This window comes from Eurosta solidaginis, chromosome 1, assembly GCF_040869045.1.
Source record: "Eurosta solidaginis isolate ZX-2024a chromosome 1, ASM4086904v1, whole genome shotgun sequence".
NCBI lineage: Eukaryota > Metazoa > Arthropoda > Insecta > Diptera > Tephritidae > Eurosta > Eurosta solidaginis.
The window spans coordinates 92457738-92479268 of NC_090319.1; the positions used below are offsets into that span (position 1 = coordinate 92457738).

General features: G+C 35.2%; 1 protein-coding gene and 1 long non-coding RNA gene across 2 annotated transcripts in view; one reads left to right on the top strand and one right to left on the bottom strand.

Moving 5' to 3' along the window:
- The first annotated feature begins 2768 nt into the window (after positions 1 to 2768).
- Positions 2769 to 3240, top strand: LOC137236500 (uncharacterized). The gene is made up of 3 exons (XR_010948453.1): positions 2769 to 2842; positions 2925 to 3006; positions 3098 to 3240. It is a non-coding gene; the product is annotated as an uncharacterized lncRNA (long non-coding RNA).
- A 10964-nt stretch (positions 3241 to 14204) lies between these two features.
- The window catches only part of spartin, a 260528-nt gene continuing 253201 nt past the window's right edge, over positions 14205 to 21531 (bottom strand). The window contains exons 5-6 of the transcript XR_010948442.1: positions 17523 to 17718; positions 14205 to 17447 (exon numbers count right to left, since the gene is read on the bottom strand). The gene's annotated coding sequence lies outside the window, so the exon portion shown is untranslated. The remainder of the gene's footprint in view (positions 17448 to 17522; positions 17719 to 21531) is intronic.

A 21531-nucleotide genomic window follows, 5' to 3' on the forward strand; every position in this document is an offset into this window, starting at 1 on the left:
AAAGAAACCATACCTGAGGGCAAAACCAAGTACTCGGTCCTACGTGAAAGATTCATTCAAGCTTTTTCTAGCTCCGACGAAACTACGCAAACTTTTCAAGGGTCAAATGTTGGGAAATCAACAACTCGGTCTTAAAATTTTTTTTTTTAGAACACCTGCCAGATTCCGTACGAGCCATTCTCGCTGTTAGCCCATCTGAAGACATCGACAGTTTGGCATTAATAGCCGACAAAATTATGGAAAATCAAGCCCCATCAAACGTCTTTGAAAGAAAACAAGGCCACCGTTCGTCATCGCCTAATACATTAAATAAATTGGTTGAAGATGTATCGGCTTTAACCAGCAAAGTTGAGGAACTTGCTTCTGCAGTCAAATCCATTCAAAGCTATCGTAAAAGTTCAAGAGCCCGCTGTAGGACCAGTGTAATAAGCAAGGAAAGGATACTGCTACTTCACGAAGATATAACGCATCAATCTGTTTCTTCCCCACAACAAGTTTGGCATCAAAGCCAAAAAGTGTATCAATCCATGTCTAATGGCTGAGGAAGTTACATCGGAAAACTAAAGAAACCATCACGCGTTCAGGCGGCACTTGGTGGAAAGCTACAAAACCGTCTGATAATAACTGACAAACGGTCCGGCTCAACGTTTCTTATAGATACCGGCGCTGAACTTTATCTTCTTCCGGCTTCATACTCAGTCAACCAGTCAACAGAACTCAAAGCAATTTCAAACTTTATGTGTGGACATTTCGTATCGCCGCTGTACTCTATGCAATTATAGCTGCTGATCTCCTTTCGCACTGCAACTTAATCATTGATCTTAAAGGCCAACTTCTCATTGACATGACTACTAAGCTAACGTCAAGAGGGGTCACTAGCCATACAGAGCAATTAAATATTTCTACAATCATCGATAGTAACGAGTTTATTAAAATTTTGAAAGGATTTTCCGGAATCACTGGTATATCGCGAAATCACGCACCTATCAAGTGTACAGTTGAGCATTCCATTCTGACTAAGGGTGCTCCTGTATTTCAACCAGCACGTCGACTCGATCCAGAGAAGTACAAGGCCGCCAAAGCCGAACTCGAATACTTAATGAAGCTGGGATGTATCCGACCCTCCAAAAGCCCATGGGCTAGTCCGATACATTTGGAAATCTGGAGATTGGACGGTGTGCTATGATTACAGATGGTTGAACAATGTCACTGTACCTGACAGATACTCAATACCCCATGCTCAGGACTTCACAAATAGTCTAAATGGGAAAACCATATTTTCAACACTGGACCTCGTACGAGCTTATCAGCAGATTCCAGTAGCTTAAGAAGATGTACCCAAAACTGCCTTTTTGAAAGTCTGGCCATGCCATTTGTTCTCCTTGGGGCAGCGCAAACATTTCAAAGGTAAATTGACATTTTTCGAGGATTACCTTTTGTTAAAACATACATCGATGACTTGTTAATTGCATCATCTTCAGCTGAAGAGCACAAACAACACATGACAGTGTTCCAACTTCTGCAAGACAATAATTTGAAAATCAATGTGGACAAATGCATTTTTGGAGCCAAAGAGGTAAAATTTTTAGGTTATAGCGTTTCCAGTGGGGGTATCACGCCTCTACCTGAGAAGGTGCAGGCAGTGCAAAGTTTTCCAAAACCTAAGACAGTGGTAGAGTTAAGGCGATTCGTAGGAATGATTAATTTTTACCACCGATCACTTCCGAAAGCAGCTATAGAGCAAGCCCCGCTCCACAAGTACTTGTCTGGTTCGCAAAAGAACGATCGAACGCCTACAGCTTGGACAACCGAGGCAGAATCTGCCTTTGAACAGTGTAAGGCCGGTTTATCTAGGGCGACACTTCTGGTGCATCCGTCGGCAGATGCAAAACTTCGCCCAATCACAGACGCCTCTGACACAGCGATGAGGGCGGTCGTCGAAAAACAAACGAAAGGTTCTACGTGGGAGCCATTTTCATTTTTTTTTCCAAAAAGTTCTCTCAAGCTCAATCAAGGTACAGCACCTATGATCGTGAGCTTACTGCAATTTACGAAAGCATAAAATATTTTCGGTATTACCTTGAAGGATGTAATTTTGCGATTCTCACTGACCATAAACCTTTAGTATATGCGTTCAAACAACGCATAGACAAAACATCAAATATGAAACGCGATATTGCTGGTTGGGCGCGTAATTGCACAGACTGTCAACAATCCAAAGTAAGCCGACATGTACAAAGGATACCGAACGTAATTCAGGCGCCAGATGGCCGTTTTGACCACGTGCCGCTCTGCCAAGGATACAGGTATTGTGTAACTTTTATTGATCGTTTTTCCAGGTGGCCAGAAGCGACACCCACAAAAGATCAAAGCGCAGACACCATCGCTACACGGAGAAAACTGTTGTGCATTATTAATGCACAAGCTGTTCATAACTATAAAATGTTTAGATACATTTTTGAATATGCAACTTTGCGCATAAATTATGCCTAATAATCAAAAATTCTGCACAATCTATTAAAATTGTGCATAAGTTATACCCAAAAAATGTGCACAGTTTGTGACCATTGTTCATAGCTTAATCATTTGAAAATCAAACACAATTGATCATAATATATGAACATTGTGCATAATATGTAACTATAAACAGTTATTGTTCCCAGTTGTGCCCATTTATGCATAGATTATGAACAATGCGTACACATGGATAATGAGTATGCATTAATTGCGACTTAGTTTCACTTGTGTTCTATGTGTCAAGAGTGCCGGTTTTTTCAAGTGTGTTTATATATCATTAATATTGTTTAGAAATATATAATTGTGCAAATTAAGAAAACCAGAGGTAAATGTTGAGTTATTATCATACATATATTATCACTGAAGTTATGACATTTAACGATGGTTTTTTTTTAATAACGAAATAGTGTACATACATTGAAGTGCTAAATATGGAAAACGTCGCATGTCAACAAAGCCGTGAATATATGTTTTCTACAAGTTTGGAAGGTATTAATTTGTATTTTAATTTAATTTGCTGTTATTTGTGCGATAGTTCAGAAATGTAGCATTCTGTTTAATTTTTTTCCTTTTAATTCAGATTTGTCAGGCGCTGACATTGTCGCTGTAAGAGAAGTAGACTCTGAATTTTTCAATCTATTAAATAAATATGGACTAGAAGAGTATTATTTGTCCTTAACAAATGCCAAAATAAATATCGACTGCTTCAAGGCCATGACAGAAGCTGACATTAAAGAGATTTTTAATGACGAAATTGGCACTCGCATAAAGTTTCGTGGTAGTCAATGAGTGGCGACTTGCAAATGTGAGAAAGCAAATTTTATATGAATTATAGTGTAATGTATTGAATTTTTTTAATCCCAGCAATTGGCCCCAATTTCAACATGTTGTTGTCAACGTACAGACCAATCTTCAGCTAGTGGCTCAATCAGTCAGTCGGACTCGATTTCTTCATTTTCAGAGTCGGGTAGCTCTACATACAAATTTGTATAACACTTTTTTCCTCTAAAAAAATATCGGATATATAACAAATTGTTAATATTTCAGAGTTTACAAAATTTCTTGGATTCCGCAGTTGGTATAAAAATTTGCGCTAATTACAACGCAAACAATGAATTGGGTGCATCAGACAGAGAGACTTTGATATCAAATATAGTCAGAGATCATTTAGAGAAAGACGTGCCCATGAATTATGCTATGTTCGATAATATAACAGGAGACATAGTAAAACGATTTGCATCAGAAAAAAAAGTACAAAACTAGGAAAAATACTTATACAACTGTTTGATCATATTTTATTGTTTACAGGATTATTATTTTCAAAAGGAAAAGCGGAACGGAAAACTGTACAACAAATACCGTTCGATGTCCAGAGCCTTCAGAAAATCTGGTTTTTTTAAAAAATATCTCCGCGTAAGAACAAATAATAAACTCGAATTGGAGAGTCGAGAAGTGAGTGCTATTTCGGTATCAGGGATCGATTCAGAAGATAAAATTTGGCTGAAAACAAGAAATTCGCATTGGGAGACGGTAGAATCGAAATGGAACTCCAGCTTTGCTCTTCGGCGCCAGGACATTAATATCCATCCGCTAAAATTTATACTTTCTGACTGGCCACTGTATGCGCATATTAACGGATATCGTTTGGTAGAAAATTTAAATTTATATAGGTAATATATAAATAAAAAGTTTATATTTTTATATTTAGATCGATATTGACTTCCATAATTTGTACCCGGAAAAGTAAAACTTATTTCTTAACAACTGGAATTCACTGAAGGATAATATCATAGCAGTATGCAAAAATATTGTTAAATTGCCAGCTGCTAAAAAAATTATAAATAATCTTCCAACAAACAAAGGTAAAATAACAATTTAAACTTATGAAATAAAGAACTAATTTAATTATAATTTTTTAATTTTCTTCCAGATTTAGAATTAATTGAAGTCTCGAAGGTGCTGGCAGTAATTTTTAAGCCTGTGGGAAGAAAAACAATTGAGAAACAGACGTGGAAGGTTAGCACAGGCGACGCTTGGAATTCCTTCGTCGTTGAAATAAACAGCGCTGCTGACATACAAAGCACTATAAACAAGCGCAAAGAATTTTGTGTGAGCAAGAACATAAATTTTCAACCATTTTTGATCATTCTTAAGGATCGAAATGATATCAGTTCATATCAATATGTTCTAATTGTGGAAAGTCTAGTTTATCTTTTTGCTGACGCTTTTAATGCTTTTGATATATATTTCAAGTGTTTTTTGTCTTCAACCTAGAATACCCGTTTGAAAACACAATTTTCTGGAACTTTGTTCAACATTTTTTTTATGATATACCAACCACTAAAATAAACTCACCAGAACTAGATATTTTCACACAGTTAAAACATAAATAATTTTAGAAAGAAATTTAAGTATTGTTGAAAAAAAAATTTATAATCATGAACTTCAACTGCTTTCTTTGCAATTCTTGCTTCAAGCAAGAAATCGATAGTTCTGTATTACATATATATAAAAAAAATCGAAGTACTTTAACGATGAAAAAAAGCGAATTTATTTTAATGCCTATAGAGCATCAAATTAAACTATTTTTTGAGCAAAAAAATGTTTTAAGAACGACTCTTAGCTACATAAATTCGTTAAGAAGTGTTAACGAAAATAAAATTACACATTTTGTGCAAGGTTCAGTATGGAATGATAATCTAACACATTTCGATCAAGGACAAATTTTTATACCAATAATTTTGTATTACGATGATATAGAAATGGGTAATGCCTTAGGAAGTCATCCTGAAAATCAATCCATTGCTGCATTTTACTATCATTTTCCGTCATTGCCTGAAAATTGTAATTCAGTAGATAATATCTTTGTTGCGATGCTAATGAAAACAGCTTATTTCAAAAAGTTTCCCCTCTCAAAAACTTTGACTCCATTCATTGACATAATGAGAACTTTAGAAAAGGGAATAGAGATAAATACAAAAGATGGAATTTTTAATGTTCATTTCGTAGTTGGACTTGTAATTGGCGATAACTTGGCGTTGAATAATCTTTTAGGATTTTCTGGATCTTTTAGCCATAATTTCAGTTGCAGAATATGTAAAATGTCTAAACTTGAGATGAATAATTCATTAGTAGAAAACAGTAGCCTTTTAAGAAATTTGGAAAATTATAATAAATATCTCCTTACAAATGATTATAGCAAAACTGGAGTAAAAACCAATTCACCATTAAATGATTTAACAATGTTCCATGTCACACAAAACTTGTATTCTGATTTTATGCATTGATTGATAGAAGGTTGTGTAAAATTCGGTTTAATAGAATCTCTAAAAAATTTTATATTAGAAAAAAATTTTTTTTCAATCAAATTGCTTACTAGCAATTGCTTATTAGCAAAAGCAATTGCTGAAAAGGCTATTGCTTGAACTAATAAGCAATTGCTAATTATTATATGAATAAGAATTTTAGGCACCGCTGCTTTTTCTACAAAGTTTAAGCTTTTACTTGAAGCTACACATATATATATGTTGAAACATTTTGGTAGATATCATTTACATCAGAAAGTGGCATAGAGCGGGTGTGACCATACGTGAAATCGATCATGTCGGACATTACCGAACTTTCGGAAAATGAGGAAGTCGATCAGCAACTCAATTTTGTAAGAGCACTAAAGGAACATAAGGTAATTTTTAACAAGTCACAAGTGCCGCAAATAAAAAATGAAAAGGAGTCTGCTTTACAAGCGCTAACTGCAAAATATGAAGTAATTTTCAATAACTCATTAACAACAAAGCAAGTAATGAAAAAAATTTCAAACATGAAAACAGAAGTGAAAAAAAAAATTTTGATTTATCACGCACTGGTAACAAGAGAATTTCTTACAAGCCTTGGGAAAAAATGCTCATCGATCTTTTGGATGCAGAAAAGGAGCCAGTGTTTGCGAAAATTCCAGGTAATAAACAAAAATTGGGAATTTTGAAATTTAGATTTTATTAACTTTATTGTTTCGTTTTTAGGTGCAAAATCCGCAGGAATTAACGAATTGTCATTACCTGAAAATCCTACTACCTCAAGTTCTGTGATGTCAAAGACAATACTGAAGCGTAAATCTTGCTCCTTGCCGGAAACAGATGAGACCAAAAATTTGAACAATTCCGAGTTGCAACGTTTAGTACTCCTTGAGCAACTGGAGCTGATACGGATCCAGAAACAGAGGGAAACTATGGAACTAGAAAAAGCCAAAAAAGAACTAGAAAAGGCTGAAGAACAGACAAGTGAAAAGAAAAATAAAGACTACGATTTTTTTTTAAATGAATTAATTTAAATAAATTAATTTTTGTTTGTACAAAGACTTTACTCACCTGTATCTAAGAAAGAGATCTCAAAAATGAATAAAAGTTTATTTAGTTATATTTGTTAAATTATTTATTTAATATATTTATATTAATTTTTATTTAACATTTTTGGTATACTGTTTTGTAGCCCAAACAATTATTAAATATTAGTAAATATTTCAAATTCCATCACAAAGTTGCTGCGTTAAAAGTTCTCGCTTTTGCAGACCCAATTGCCTCATCACGTTGTTATTCATAGGTTCGGATAGAACCTGTTCGAAGTAGTGGGGCTCTTCCGGCAGTTCAAAGGGTTAATCTTTTAAAAACTTTGCAATATTGTGCAAAACAATGCAACAAATTATAATTGAAGGGATTTTTTCAATCTTACTGCGAACTTTGTATTGCAAAATCGGAAACCTTGCTTTCAATTGTCCAAAACATCGTTCAATTACAACTCGTTCTCTGCAAAAAAATTTATTGTAGTGCCGCTGTTGAAGAGGTGTCATCAAAAAGGGAGATATACCATAACCATCATCTCCAAGAAGTAGCACGTTTTCTGATGAGTTTTGAAGTACATCATAAATGTCCGAATTTTAAAAAATCCTGCTGTCATGTACGGAGCCTGGCCACTGGCAATCTACACTTGTAAATATTTCTTTTTCATTACAAGTTGCCTGCACGTTTATGCTCGTAAAGCCCTTTCCGTTGACGTACTCGTTACCGAAAGCTTGTGATTTCGGAACTCGAACATGTGTGCAGTCTATCACTCCGATACAATTTGGAAAACAGTACACTTCCCTCCATCCATTTTTAGCAGCAATCATTTCCCCGCCAGACTTTGGAAATTGAATCCACACATGTGCCTTCTTTAAAACTTCACTCATTACTAAATTAAAAGTTTTGGATACTGTAGTTTGATGAGCTCCAACCTCTTCTGCTACGCTATTTTGATAGCCCGGATCGGAAATTGTGCGCAGGAAGATCTTCATCTTTTCAAATGCTGATAACGCACCTCCTCGTTTTTCGCAAGTTTCGTCCAAACAATAGGTGCTCCACCACTCTACGTTCTCACGATTTAATCGATATAGCTTCCGAAAGTCTTCATTATTACATTCCCTTCGCACATTATAGTGTTTTCTTATACGAATAGTCAAAAACTGCGCCATAGTTAAATGTTGCGCGAAGGAAAATCAAATAAAAACTAAATTACAAAAAATTTAGCATGGGGTAGAGCAGCCTTGAAAAATCGTAAGCAAATGCTACCTAAAAATACAAATGCTTTATTTATTCATTCGGAATTCAGGAATTGCTTATAGAAATAAGCAAATCCTAAATGAAAATAGCAATTGCTTTTAGAAATAGAAAATGCTTATAAAAAAAGCAATTTCTTGGATTTTTATTCATTGAAATTTAAGCAAAAGGTCAAAAAAAGCAATTGCTTTTTTTTATTCATCAGGGCCAATGTCTTAAATGACAAAATTAATACATTTGAATACGGTTCCACTGAGCTTCGAAGCAAGCCTCCTGGCAATATTAAATTAGAGCACTTAAAACAAAATAAACTTAATTTTTCAGCCAGAGAAACATTTTCTTTTTTGCGCTATTTTACTGTTTTCGTAGGCGAATTCGTTCCTCAAAAAAATAAAGTATGGCGGTATATTATCAAGTTGAAAGAGTTGATAGATTTTTTATTGAAAGATTCATTTAGTAACGCAGAACTTATAAGTTTGTCTTGCATTATATCTGAGCACCATAAAATGTATACGGATTGCTTTAAAACGAATTTAAAGCCAAAACACCATAACATAACACATTATTGCTCTATTATAAGAACAGTTGGCCCTTTGAAGGACTTATGGTGTATGAGACATGAAAGTAAAAACAAAATTTTAAAAGAATACTCCAAAGTTTCATATTCGAGAGTTAATTTAGAGCTATCAATAGCAAAAAAGTTCTGTGTAAAATTTTCAAATCAAATGCTTGTAAACAAGGATCCTTTCAATATCATTCAAATTAATAATATGAAAACAGTCACAACTCAAGAATATTCATTTAAACAATTACTACTACCATTCGAAACAAAAAAAGGACTAAATGTTTCAAATTCTATAAGTTACACAGGAACAATTTACAAAATTGGGTACTATATTTTTATGAAGCAGTGTGTTTATAGTATTGTCGATATAATTTTATTAGAAGACGGCATATATTTATTACTTAATGAATACCAAATTGAAAATTTTGATTTGCATTATTATGCTTATATTATTGGGGAAAGAACGGAAAATTATGTATTAAAATCCATTACAGATATTGAATTTCCTAAACCCTTTGAGCTTCATCCAATATTAAACACTAAACTATGTTTTATGATAAAAATTTTATAGAAATGTAAAAAAAATTAATGACTTTATAAATTATATAAAATGAACATGTTAATACTGAAGTATATGATTTATTTTATTTTAATATGTATATATATAATATTTGTTAGTAAGCAATTGTATTTTGAAATAAAGACATTTGAAAATAAAATGAAATTTTGTTTCTTTAATATTAGCAGGAAGTGTAAAATGTGTTCCTATTTGTTCACAATCTATGAAAGTGTTGTTCATAACCTATGCCCAGTTGTTCATAGTCTGTCCCAGTTGTTCAGAATATATGAAAATGCTGTCCATAATCTATGCCCAGTTGTTCATAGTCTTTTCCAGTTGTTCACAACCCATGAAAATGTTGTTCATAATCTATGCCCAGTTGTTCATAGTCTTTCCCAGTTGTTCCCAGTTTTGTTTCTTTAATATTAGCAGGAAGTGTAAAATGTGTTCCTATTTGTTCACAACCTATGAAAATGTTGTTCATAATCTATGCCCAGTTGTTCATAATATTTCCCAGTTGTTCAGAATCTATGAAAATGTTGTTCACAATCTATGCCCAGTTGTTCATAAAACATGTTCATAGTGCTGAACTTAAGTTATGAACAAGTGTGCATAGATTATGAACAACTGTTCTTGGTCATTTTTCGTGGACAATTTGTGCATAAGTTGTGCCCATACCGCATAGTTTCTGCACACAATTCTCTCCGTGTAGAGCATTCTATACTGGCTGGGTGTGCAGATTCGGCTCACCGAAATTATCAGGGTTAGCAGTTCGAGTCAGCTTTGTTCACTTCACTGCTCAAGTTTATTGGTACCCAACGTATTAGGACTACAGCTTATCACTCCGCGTCTAATGGTCTCATTGAGCGTTGGCACCGCTCCTTAAAATCGCCAATAATGTGTCATGAATCAAGGTTCAATTGGGTCGAATCTCTTCCAATGGTACTTCTGGGTCTTCGAACTTGTATACGAGAAGGGTTAAACGCATCTCCAGCCGAATATCTGTATGGCATGACATTACTGTAAGGATAAAATCCCCCAAACTAGCTTTTTATTCTTTCATCTAGCAACATCGCAATAGTGTCGCTCACAATGACGTATTTAATTATGAATACTACAAACAGAAAGAATAAAATACACCATAATACGTCATGAGCCATTGAAATATAGCATGTAAGAGAGAATACGATATATGTGGGGTGAAACATGAAAATGACGATTGGCAAGAGTGACATCGGCATTTTCATGTTTCACCGCCATCATTATAATTTTGGCAACTTGTAGCAGCGGACGCGTTCTTAAAATAAAGTAAAATTTATTTAAATATTAAATAAAACAAAAGTCTTTCTTCTGGTGCATAATGAAAACCTGGCGGAGAATGCCGCCACGTTAACCTCTTAATAAAGTTTGCTTAAAAATGGCCACAATCTGGAGGCGGCGCCCTCCAAGAACAATACACAGGTGATCGAGGGTGAGTTTAATGGGTCGGCTAGCGAAGCCGTACCTTATATTACGGGTTCCCGGAGAATTTTTCAGTCATGTCATCGCGCCTAATTCGCAGACGTTTCTCGGTGAATTTAAAAAAACATATGCGTGAGCTTAAACCGGTTCCAACAGCACATAACTACAAACGTAAACCATTTTGTTTCAAGGATTTGACGTCATGCACTCATGCTTTTCTTCGCAAGGAGAACACACGCTCTCTTGAAAGACCATACGAAGGGCCTTTTGCAGTCATTGGCCGACCTTCTGACCGTATTTATCAAATTTATCAGAATGGCAAATCTGTGAACGTTTCAGTTGAGCGACTCAAACCTGCTATTTGGAGCAAGTTGAACCAAACGAAACCTTTTCTAATCCAGCTACGCAAACACATACCGAGACAGCACCATATACAAAGCAATTAGCCAGCCGATTACGTGCTACGCGTCACCCATATGGTCGCCAAGCCTAAAAATTACCCACTGGAAGAAGCTACAGGCCTGCCAAAATACTGCTCTCAGAATTGCCGCGGGCTGTCTTCATATGTCCCCAGAACACCATCTGCATAATGAGGCGAGAATACTCCCCATCAGGGAGAGAAATGAGATGCTGACCAAACAGTTCCTGTTGTTCCCGGCACCTGAGAACCCAGCCGTATGAAGCGAAAAAACACAAGCAGGTCCTTGGTGAACTCCACAAACAGGCGTCGGACCTTTATGCCGGGAATTGCCCGGTGATCCCAGTACTCCAAGAAAAGTATCCAAAACTCGCGGAAGAGGAACGCATACTCCCCAGGGAAACGCGTGTCACTCTTGCTCAACTTCGTTCTGGATACTGTAACAGGTTAAACTCTTACCTATCCAGAATCAACCCCGACATACAAAATGTATGCCCCGCTTGCAATGTGTCCCCACATGACACCAACCATCTCTTTATTGTAATGTGGAACCAACGCCTCTAACACCCCCTTCCTTATGGTCCTCCCCTGTTGAAACAGCAAGTTTCCTTGGACTCCCGTTAGAGGATATTGATGACAATTTGTGATCGGTCGCGGCTGTTAGATGGGGCGAAGCATTGCTACAACAACAACAACAACCAGATAGTTTTGAGCAAGATTCATCACCGATGTTAACGGAACAAAATCATTCTGCTCTTCAACCAGTTGTGCAACCTCACAATCCTTACGCCGTTCGCAAGTACCATTGCTATGCCAAACCCAACAATTTGTTTTAGTTGAGGACCACAGCTATGCAAAGCAACAATCAACCAAACAGTCACAGGGTAATAATCCTACTGCAAAGAAAAAATCTGTAAAATTTTGTAAAATTAATATTAATTCTGTCAAATATTTTTCTATTTGAAAACTTTTCAATTTTTATTTTTCAATGTTCATACATACAGTAACCTTTGTAAAAATTGAAAGTTTAGGGGGGTGTCCTGTAGGTATTATCGATTCCTTTTCAATCTATTTGGTACGTTAAGTTGAATTTTATTTGTACTAGATTTTCTTGCGTTATCGAAAAGTTAGTTGGTGATCTCTCGATTTTGTGCAAAGGAGAAGTTTTAATTTGTATTGATTAAATATAGTATTTTATAAGAAATCAATGCATTCTTTTATTGTTAGGGAATAATTAACCCTACACGTGTGTATGTGCAACAACAAAGGTTTGCAGTAACATTCCGTGACATTGAAGAGACAATTAGGCCGTAAGATGGTAGTGAAAAAATACCAATTAAAATTTGGATAAACGAATTTGAAGAAGATGCAACACTTATGCAGTGGGATGATTTTCAGAAACTTATATTTGCAAAAAAACACTAAGAGGTATAGCAAAAGCTTATATAAATAGTGAAAGGGTTATTATTACGTGGGACAGTTTGAAAAAAGCTTTGTATGAAGAGTTCGAATCTTCGGTTAATAGTGCCATGCATAAGCAGTTAACAGAAAGGAAGATGAAAGAAAATGAAAACGTTCATGCATTTTTTATACAAATGAAAGAATTACCTGCCCGCAGCAATATCGAAGAAAGTGCGTTAATATCATATTTTATTGATGGCATTCAAGATTGAAGTGTAAATAAAGCAATTTTGTATGGCTCAGAAAATATACAACAGTTCAAAGAAAAGCTTAAGTGTTACGATATCACCAGTTCTATTCAATGTATATATAGCCAAGCTTCACGATTTAGAAGACAGTAACACTGACATTTTCCAATTTGCTGATGATTTTTTAATTATAGCAAGAGACAAAACTGCTGCAGGTGCATTAAATAGCCTTAGGAATAAAGTAGCAGAGTTTAGATCCAAATGCACACAATTGTGCCTTCATATAAATATTGAAAAACCCAGTTTTATGTATATGGCTAGGGGTAACTAACAAAAATTCGTTCAAACTTAATATAGGCGTTGACAGGATTAGACAAGTTGGTCAATTACAGTTTCTTGGAAGGATCAAAACTGCAGGTGTTATAATAAAAAAAATCACGTTCTGAAAATTAAAAAAGAAATTGTACCAGCTTCAAGAAACTGAAAGTGTGCGTGAATAATAGTATAAGAAGATGTATAGGTGTACCTCCAAAAGCGCCAGTACATTCGAAGTTTGCGCTTGCAGGTGAGTTGCCGCCGTTGTACAGGGCGGAATGGGTCACTGCAAAAGAATTAATAAATCAATGGTTTATTAACAGTCCGTTAAAGTCAAAGATTCAGTACGGACCGAATATAAATACAAGTTACAATGTAACTTACAATAAACACAAAACAATTTTTTATCAAATAAACACAAATGTAAAATTTGGTAAACATCCAAATTTGACAATCGAGAAATCAAAGCTTACCAGATCGAAGCAAAATTTCACAAATATTCAATTAATAGCCACTTACAGTGCCATAAAAGAAACACTGAGAAATGAAGATTTTTTCCTCCTAGCAACTCATGTCTCTTGTAGCAAGAACAGTGTAGGCTGGGCAGTTTATGATGTACAAAGAAATGTTTCCATTTTATTCAAAATATAAGAAAAGTTTACGTCAATGACAGGGGAGCTGATAGCGATACAAAAAGCAGTTCAATATGCAATAAAATGCAAAGAGGAAAATTGCCATTTTTCCCAGTTTATCAGCACTTAACAAAGAAGCAACAAATAACTACATTGTTGCTAACATACATAACACTTTATATAGAGAAAGGGCTTTATCGATAGAGTACGGATAATATGGGTTCCAAGTCATATTGGAAAGTCTTTCAGCGAAAAAGCAGATTTGACGGCTCGCACTGCTGTGACGATAGGTCAAAATATTTCTATGGAGCTAACGCCTTTTGAGGCGCAAATTAGGATTCAAAACTCGATATGGGAAAAGTGGGCGTTGAAATTTAAACAAATAAGTCAAATAAAAAAAAAAAAAAACAAAAAATATAAATAAACAAATATATACATATATGTATGTAAGTACATAATATGTATACAAAATAATATGTAAGTAAAGGCAAAACTATCCAGTTTCAAAATTTAATTTTTTATTTTGAGATTTTTTTTATACACAAATTGATGCACTTAATTCTCTACGTTTTTTTTAACATAAAAGGTCAAACCACAAAATATGACATAATCTGGCAACACACATTAAACATAAAAAAAAACCAGACTTCTTTCCACTTGTACATCTGAATGAATAAAGACGTAATCCTAAAAATACAACACCTGTATCTTATTGAATCCACAACAGTAATATTTTTCCACGTAAAAGTTGTCTTGCAAACTTCAGAGAGGTAGTCAGAACTGAGATCTCAGTTTAAGACGGCATATTAGCAACTATCATGTGAAAGAAGTGAGTTGCAATGTATGCAAACACAAGTTTAATGACATTCAAATGTTGATAACACATAAAGGTTTACAACATATACAACATAAACTATATTTTGTGATGTTTGTGCAATTAATATCGCAAAAAAACTGTGGTCATATCACATACGTACTGTAGCATTACTTGGAAATGGCCCTCATTCTGAATTCATTTACAATACAAAATACACACGCACTTGTAGAACACACAAAGAGCTAAATTTACCGACCCAAATATTTATGCATTCTCAGCGGGAGTTCACCAATGGGTTATTAATGCTTGCACATGCAATGCATATGCATTCACATTTGTCAACCCGTCACATTGACCAACACACTTATCGATCAGTCAATGGCCAATGTGACTGCCAAAATATTTATACGTATCTAACTGCATGTGTCCATAAATAGGTCACTATAGTAATAACATGCTGACTTAGCATATAGGCACTAGGAATGTAGGTACTTTTTAGTTTGTAAGTATTAGTGTAAATACGTATTTGTAATGTAAGAAATTTTGTATAAAAGAGAAAGCATTTTCAAATAAAGAATCAATAATTGTCAAACGCTAATACGGCCCATACACGACACAAAAGCCATGCGCAAATATAAAACGACGAAATTTGTGCAAAGGAGAATTTGGACATACACGGCTCAAAAACACTGCGCAATATTCATTTTTAAACTAGCGCAACAAACGAATCATGTGTTCTAATTGCATAAAGAAGGCAAGTGCGGCTTTACTTCTTTCGATTGCATTAAAAAGAAAGAAAAGAAAGCAAAAGGGTAAACGGATTTGGTCACAATTGTGGTATAAAAAACGAAATGTATTGGGACAGAAAAAATTACTTCGGGAACTTGAGTTTACGTCTCAACGTGACTTTAAAAATTATGTAAGAATGGATAAAGAAACATTTGAAGTACTTTTGTCTAAAGTAGCGCATCGAATTAATAAACGAGACACTGTGATGAGGAAAGCTATTCCTGCGCGTCATCGTTTAACTTTAACATTGCGTTTTTTGGCAAGCGGCAATAGTTTTGAGGACCTAAAATTCCTTACAGCAATTTCTCCACAAGCTATCGGCAAGATTGTAAGCGAGACTTGTGATGCTATAATAGAAGAGCTAAAAGACTACATAAAGGTATTTGTTACATATTTTAAACAATTAGTACATTTCAATCATCTTACAGTTGCCAACAAATGAAAACGAGTGGAAGATGGAAGCAAACGCCTTTAACCAGCGATGGAATTTTCCCCACTGCATCGGTGCGATTGCCGGCAAGCACGTTAACATAAAAAAACCACCTGGGTCGGGGTCGTTTTACTTTAATTATAAAAAGCATTTCTCTATTATTATGATGACTGTAGTAAACGCAAATTATGAATTTTTTATGGTCGATGTTGGTGCAAATGGAAGAGCTTCAGATGCTGGTTTATTTAGTCAAACCAAGTTTTTCAAGCAGCTTAAAGAAAATAAATTACGACTACCAAAACCTGAATTGCTTCCAGGATATAATGAAAAAATGCCATTTGTGTTTGTTGCTGACGACGCATTTCCACTAATGGAAAATATAATGAAACCTTTCGGCCACAACTCCCTCGAAAAGAGTGATATAATATTTAATTATAGGCTATCGCGCGCACGTGGATTGGTCGAAAATGTTTTCGGAATCTTGGTTTCGCGTTTTAGAATCCTTTTGAATACTTTAAATTTCTCGCCAGATAAATCCACAAAATTTGTTTTGGCGTGTTGTTATTTGCACAACTTCTTGCGTAAATCAAAATGTGAAACATATTTTACTGCTGAGCCCTGTTCAAATGTGGAAACCACAGAAGCTTTCGAAACACCTGGATCGTAAGAAAAGGGAGATGTCTTAGATTCTTTAAGTTCCACAGCAATTAGAAATGCATCCGCAAATGCAAAACATATGAGAAACAAATTTAGAATATATTTTAGTTCTGTTGGCACGGTTCCATGGCAAGATAAAGTGTATAATAAACTCGTAAACAAAAATGCCAATAGTAATAAGCAACTAATATAATATGTATTAACATTTGTATTTATGAGTCAAAATAAAAAAATGTATGAACCAACCAGTGGTTAATTATGAGTACCTCAAGTTCCCTTCCCTACCAGAAGTAGTTACCATAGCATCGTACGCCGGCGGGTGTACACAATGGTAACAGAAATAAAAAGGAAAAATAAAATTACTTTAGCGCAGGCAGTCGAAGTTATCTGAGTTTTTTTCTAATTGAAAACAGTTTAGATCCAGTACTCAGGGAACATTACCCAAAACTTGTGGAAGAGGAACGCATACTCCCCAGGGAAACACGAGTCACTCTGGCTCAACTTCGTTCTGGATACTGTAACAGGTTAAACTCTTACATATCCAGAATCAACCCCGACATACAAAATGTATGCCCCGCTTGCAATGTGTCCCCACATGACACCAACCATCTCTTTAATTGTAATGTGGAACCAACGCCTCTAACACCCCTTTCACTATGGTCCACCCCTGTCGAAAACTGTAACTTGGAATGCTTCATCTTCATGATAATCTGTATCTACAACAAATACATCAACCACTTTTTCTATAATATACTGTTCCTTTTGTAGTATATTTGTTAGTAGCAACGGACTAATTTTGATAAGTCCCAAACGCGCTGGACACACCGTAAGCGGAAATTCACGTTGTTCACCTGATGCTAATTTACCAATTGAAAACTCTGCAGCACCACTATAATCACAATTGAGTTCAAGTTGTGTTTCTAATTTGACGACTAAATCCATTGGACGTTCTGCAGTATTGGACAAACGACAAACAAACGTAAAAGCTTCACCTATTTTGACAATATTTTGTGCATCAATAACTTCGAGGCGCACATCTTTGTATTCAAAGGGCTGAAATATAAAACCAATGGTAAAATTAATATTGTTATTGAATCAACTATTTCAGTGTTCTTGATATGCACATACCAATCGTTGCAATTGACTCGTTTGCAAACGTCCTTTTTCGCCAAGATTCGAGCGCCATACAATATCTAATTTTCCAACAGTGTTCTCTAGTCGCAGGGTTTTAATGTATTAGATTGTAAATCGGCTTTAACAGTAACACCATCCACAGAATAGGTGGTGCAGTTATGCACACAAATGTAGCTAGCAAATGTTTCACCTGCAATAGAAAAAAGATCGCATTATCACCTACAAATGCTGCAGGACATCTGAAAATTTTACCTAAATATATGGAACCGAAAGATTGTGGCAATAAGATGAATTTTAGCTTTTTAGCGTTCTATTGCTGTAATCAGCACTCCTTATTTTCCACAGTGCTGGTAATTCACGATACAAGTAAAAAAACTGGCACCAGAAGCGTTTATTTTCCATTTTATTTATAATTACGCTTTTTCACTTTTATTGAATTCCTGGTACAAGCTAGATATGGTCTTTACGCCTTCGATAATAAAATTTTTAAGCGATGTTATGTTATCAGAAACCACAGGTAAACTGTATAACATTCACCACACACGAAGAAAAAAGCATGTGCAATTTTTGCAGCATGCGTAAATATCAAAATCGTTTTCATTTTAGCGCAGTTCTCTGCGCAAATAGCGCAAACACTGCACACACCGGGCAAATCCTTGTGCAAATTGGTAATTGGCACAAGGATACTTGTGCCGTGTAATTGGCGTATAAGCCACTCCGCGCGTTTTAATTACTTCATATTTCAGGACTAATACACACAAACAAAATGCTAGACAGGACTTCACTTCTAATTGTTGTAATATAACATTGTTATCCATAAATAAATTGAGAGATACGATTCCTATGGCAACACTGTGCACCTTTGCTTATTGTGAATTTGTGAATAAAGGCGTCTTCTTGGCAATCTACTCGACGTAGTAAGGCGTTCTTCTTATTTACTAAATAAATAAATACTTTTGCTTCAACATGTTATGGGACTTACTTATTCTGCGAAAATATAATAAAATATTTTATTAACAAGATAAATAAAGAAGTACTGTTGCGTTTTTTAGTGTTTTCTATTTACGGCCACGTGAAAATATATTTTTTGAGATTAAACCCTGCAAAAATCGTTGGATCATGTGGTCCACTGGAGTACTTATCATTATGCTCCACTGTAATGCAGCAAAGGACGAACTCATGTTTCTACAAGAACATATTATAAGCCGATCATTGCTCGTTTTTAACGATGGTAATCACTACACGATGTTTATTGGACTGTGAGTACTCCATGGATTACTCTGATGTAATGCGGAGCTGGTGTATATGGTCCAGTCATAGGAAGTCGCAATGTTAATTGGACCATATTTTTGTATGAATTGTGGTTAATTTTGGAGCACTCGGTTGGTCCATAGCGAGTACTCCATACATGCATGCATGGAGTACTTGCGATTTTTGCAGGGAATTTGCAATGGGTATTGACGAAATAGAAATGCTGAAGGGACGAGAAAATTATGATTCATGGAAATTTGCTGCAAAATCCCAACTTGTGCTTAAGGGTTACTGGCCATGCGTTGAGGGAACGGAGGGAGACTTCACTAAAAACCTGCATGCAATTTTAGCAATTGGACTGCTAATCGAAACATGTAATTATTCGTATGTGCAAAATTGTACGAAGGCAAAGGCAGCGTGGGATTCATTAGAAGCTGCATTTGAAGATAATAGCGGTTTACGTAGAATGGATCTACTAAAATATATAATGCGTTTAGAATTGAAATATTGTACATCACTGGAGGATTACGCCAACAAGATGATTTGCACTCAGCAAAAATTGGACAAATCTGGCACAAAATACCCGATGATATTGTTGCCCAGATTATGTTGAGTGGCTTGCCAGACGAATACGGTCCAATGGTTATGGCGCTTGCAAACAGTGGAAAAGCACTGACTACGGATTTGGTACGTACAAATTTGCTTCAAGAAATTAGACATGACCCAGCTGGCGGTGAAGCCATAGCACTTATTTCAAAGAAACACAAACATTTATCGTAAAAGTCAAATAAGAAGCGAACAGTTGTATATTTTTATTTGAGTGCAATGTAAAAGGGCATTATGTTAATAAATGTCCGACCAAATCTGTCAGGAACACACCTATCATCGGTTCAGGAACACACATACAATCGATTCACAATACACATTCCTATATATACATGTTACTGCACAACCACTTTATTATTGTACACACTTGAATATACATATTATTAAAGATTGTTCTAGGCACGAACTATAATAAAACACGTGCCTTCTCAATCGTTCTATTTTAATTAACAAAAGTAATTTGTACCAAAGTTAAGGTACATTACATGGTGCCGAAACCCGAATTAAAAATGCCAGAATCAGCAACTAATAGCGTAAAATAGGACCACAATATTAGACCACCAAAAAGTTTTGTCATCAACAATTACCAAAATGTGGCAAACGAGTGGAAATTGTGGCTTCAACAATTAGAGTGGTACGCGATCGCGACAGAACTGGATACTAAGAAACCAGAAGTGCAAGTCATTCAAATTTCCGACGATGACATTCAAGCAACGGATGCTGCTAGTCCATTAGCAATAGAAAGTAACTCTTATGAGCCATTAACCGTTCGAGAAGCGCTGGGTGGCGCAGATAGGAAAGAATGGCAGGATGCGATGACGCTTTAGCACAAAACGGTACTTGGGAGCTAACCGAACTGCCACCTGGAAAAAAAGCTATTGAATCCAAGTGGGTGTTCAAGGTGAACAAGAATTCAGATGGTGGTCAGCCGATACAAGGCACGTTTAGTAGCAAAAGGTTATTCGCAAGTTAGCGGCATCGAAAGAGGCCAAGTTTATGGCAATGGTAGCTGCCATACAAGACGCTCTTTGGTTAAGACGATTTGAAGCTGAACTATTTGTCGACGCATTAATTTCAATGCAACTATTGCGACAAGCAAGGAGCGATTAAACTAGCCTCAAACAACAATTATCACGCACGTACTAAACATATTGATGTCAAGAATTTTTTCATTCGTGAGAAACTTGCCGACAGCATAATTAAACTAAACTATGTAAGCGCAAATGAAATGATTGCGGATAATATGACTAAACCAGTAAACTATACAAAATTATCCAATTTTATTGAACAATATGGTTTAAACAAGAAATAGCTTTTAACAAATTTTTATGTATATTACTTATATTGTATACAATGCTGAATTGTTAAAATACTGTTACTGAACTTTTGTTTAATGATTTAAATTGAATGTTTTAATAATGAATTGAATCTCTAGTGAGGGTGTTGTAATATAACATTGCTATCCATAAATCATTTGAGAGATACAATTCATATGGCAACATTATGCACCTTTACTTATTGTGAGTTTTTGAATAAAGCCTTCTTCTTGGCAATCTACTCGACGTAGTAAGACGTTCTTCTTATTTACTAAGTAAATAAATACTTTTGCTTCAACACTTATGTTGAAAGCATTAAATCAGAGTTAAATAAGCGAATCGAAACATTTGTATTTGAAGATAATGCAAGAGGATTTGATTGTTCAACACTTTCTTGCAACAAAAAAAAGGAACTTTGTAAAATTTTAAGAGAAAAATTAACTCATTATCAAAACATTAAGTTTAATTGCGAGGTGTTTTGTAAATATATTTTGATTAAAGAAGTGTTTGATGGAATTGAAATCACATCAAACCAAAATGGTTTTACTTGACTCAACTTCTACGGAAAATGATATTGATCTGCTTTACGAGAACCAGTGTGCCATTTTATCTTCAAAAATGAGTGAATTTCACGAAAAAAATAGTGGTTGGTCACTTAATAAGAAATCACATCTAGAAGCGAAGCCTATTAAAGGCTCAAAATATATACCTTTACAACCAACAATTCAGAACAAACGTTCGTGTGTAAATATTCAAAACACAGATGAATACTGTTTCAAGTGGGCAATTATATCAGCTCTATATCCTAGAAGTTGTCACACAAATAGATG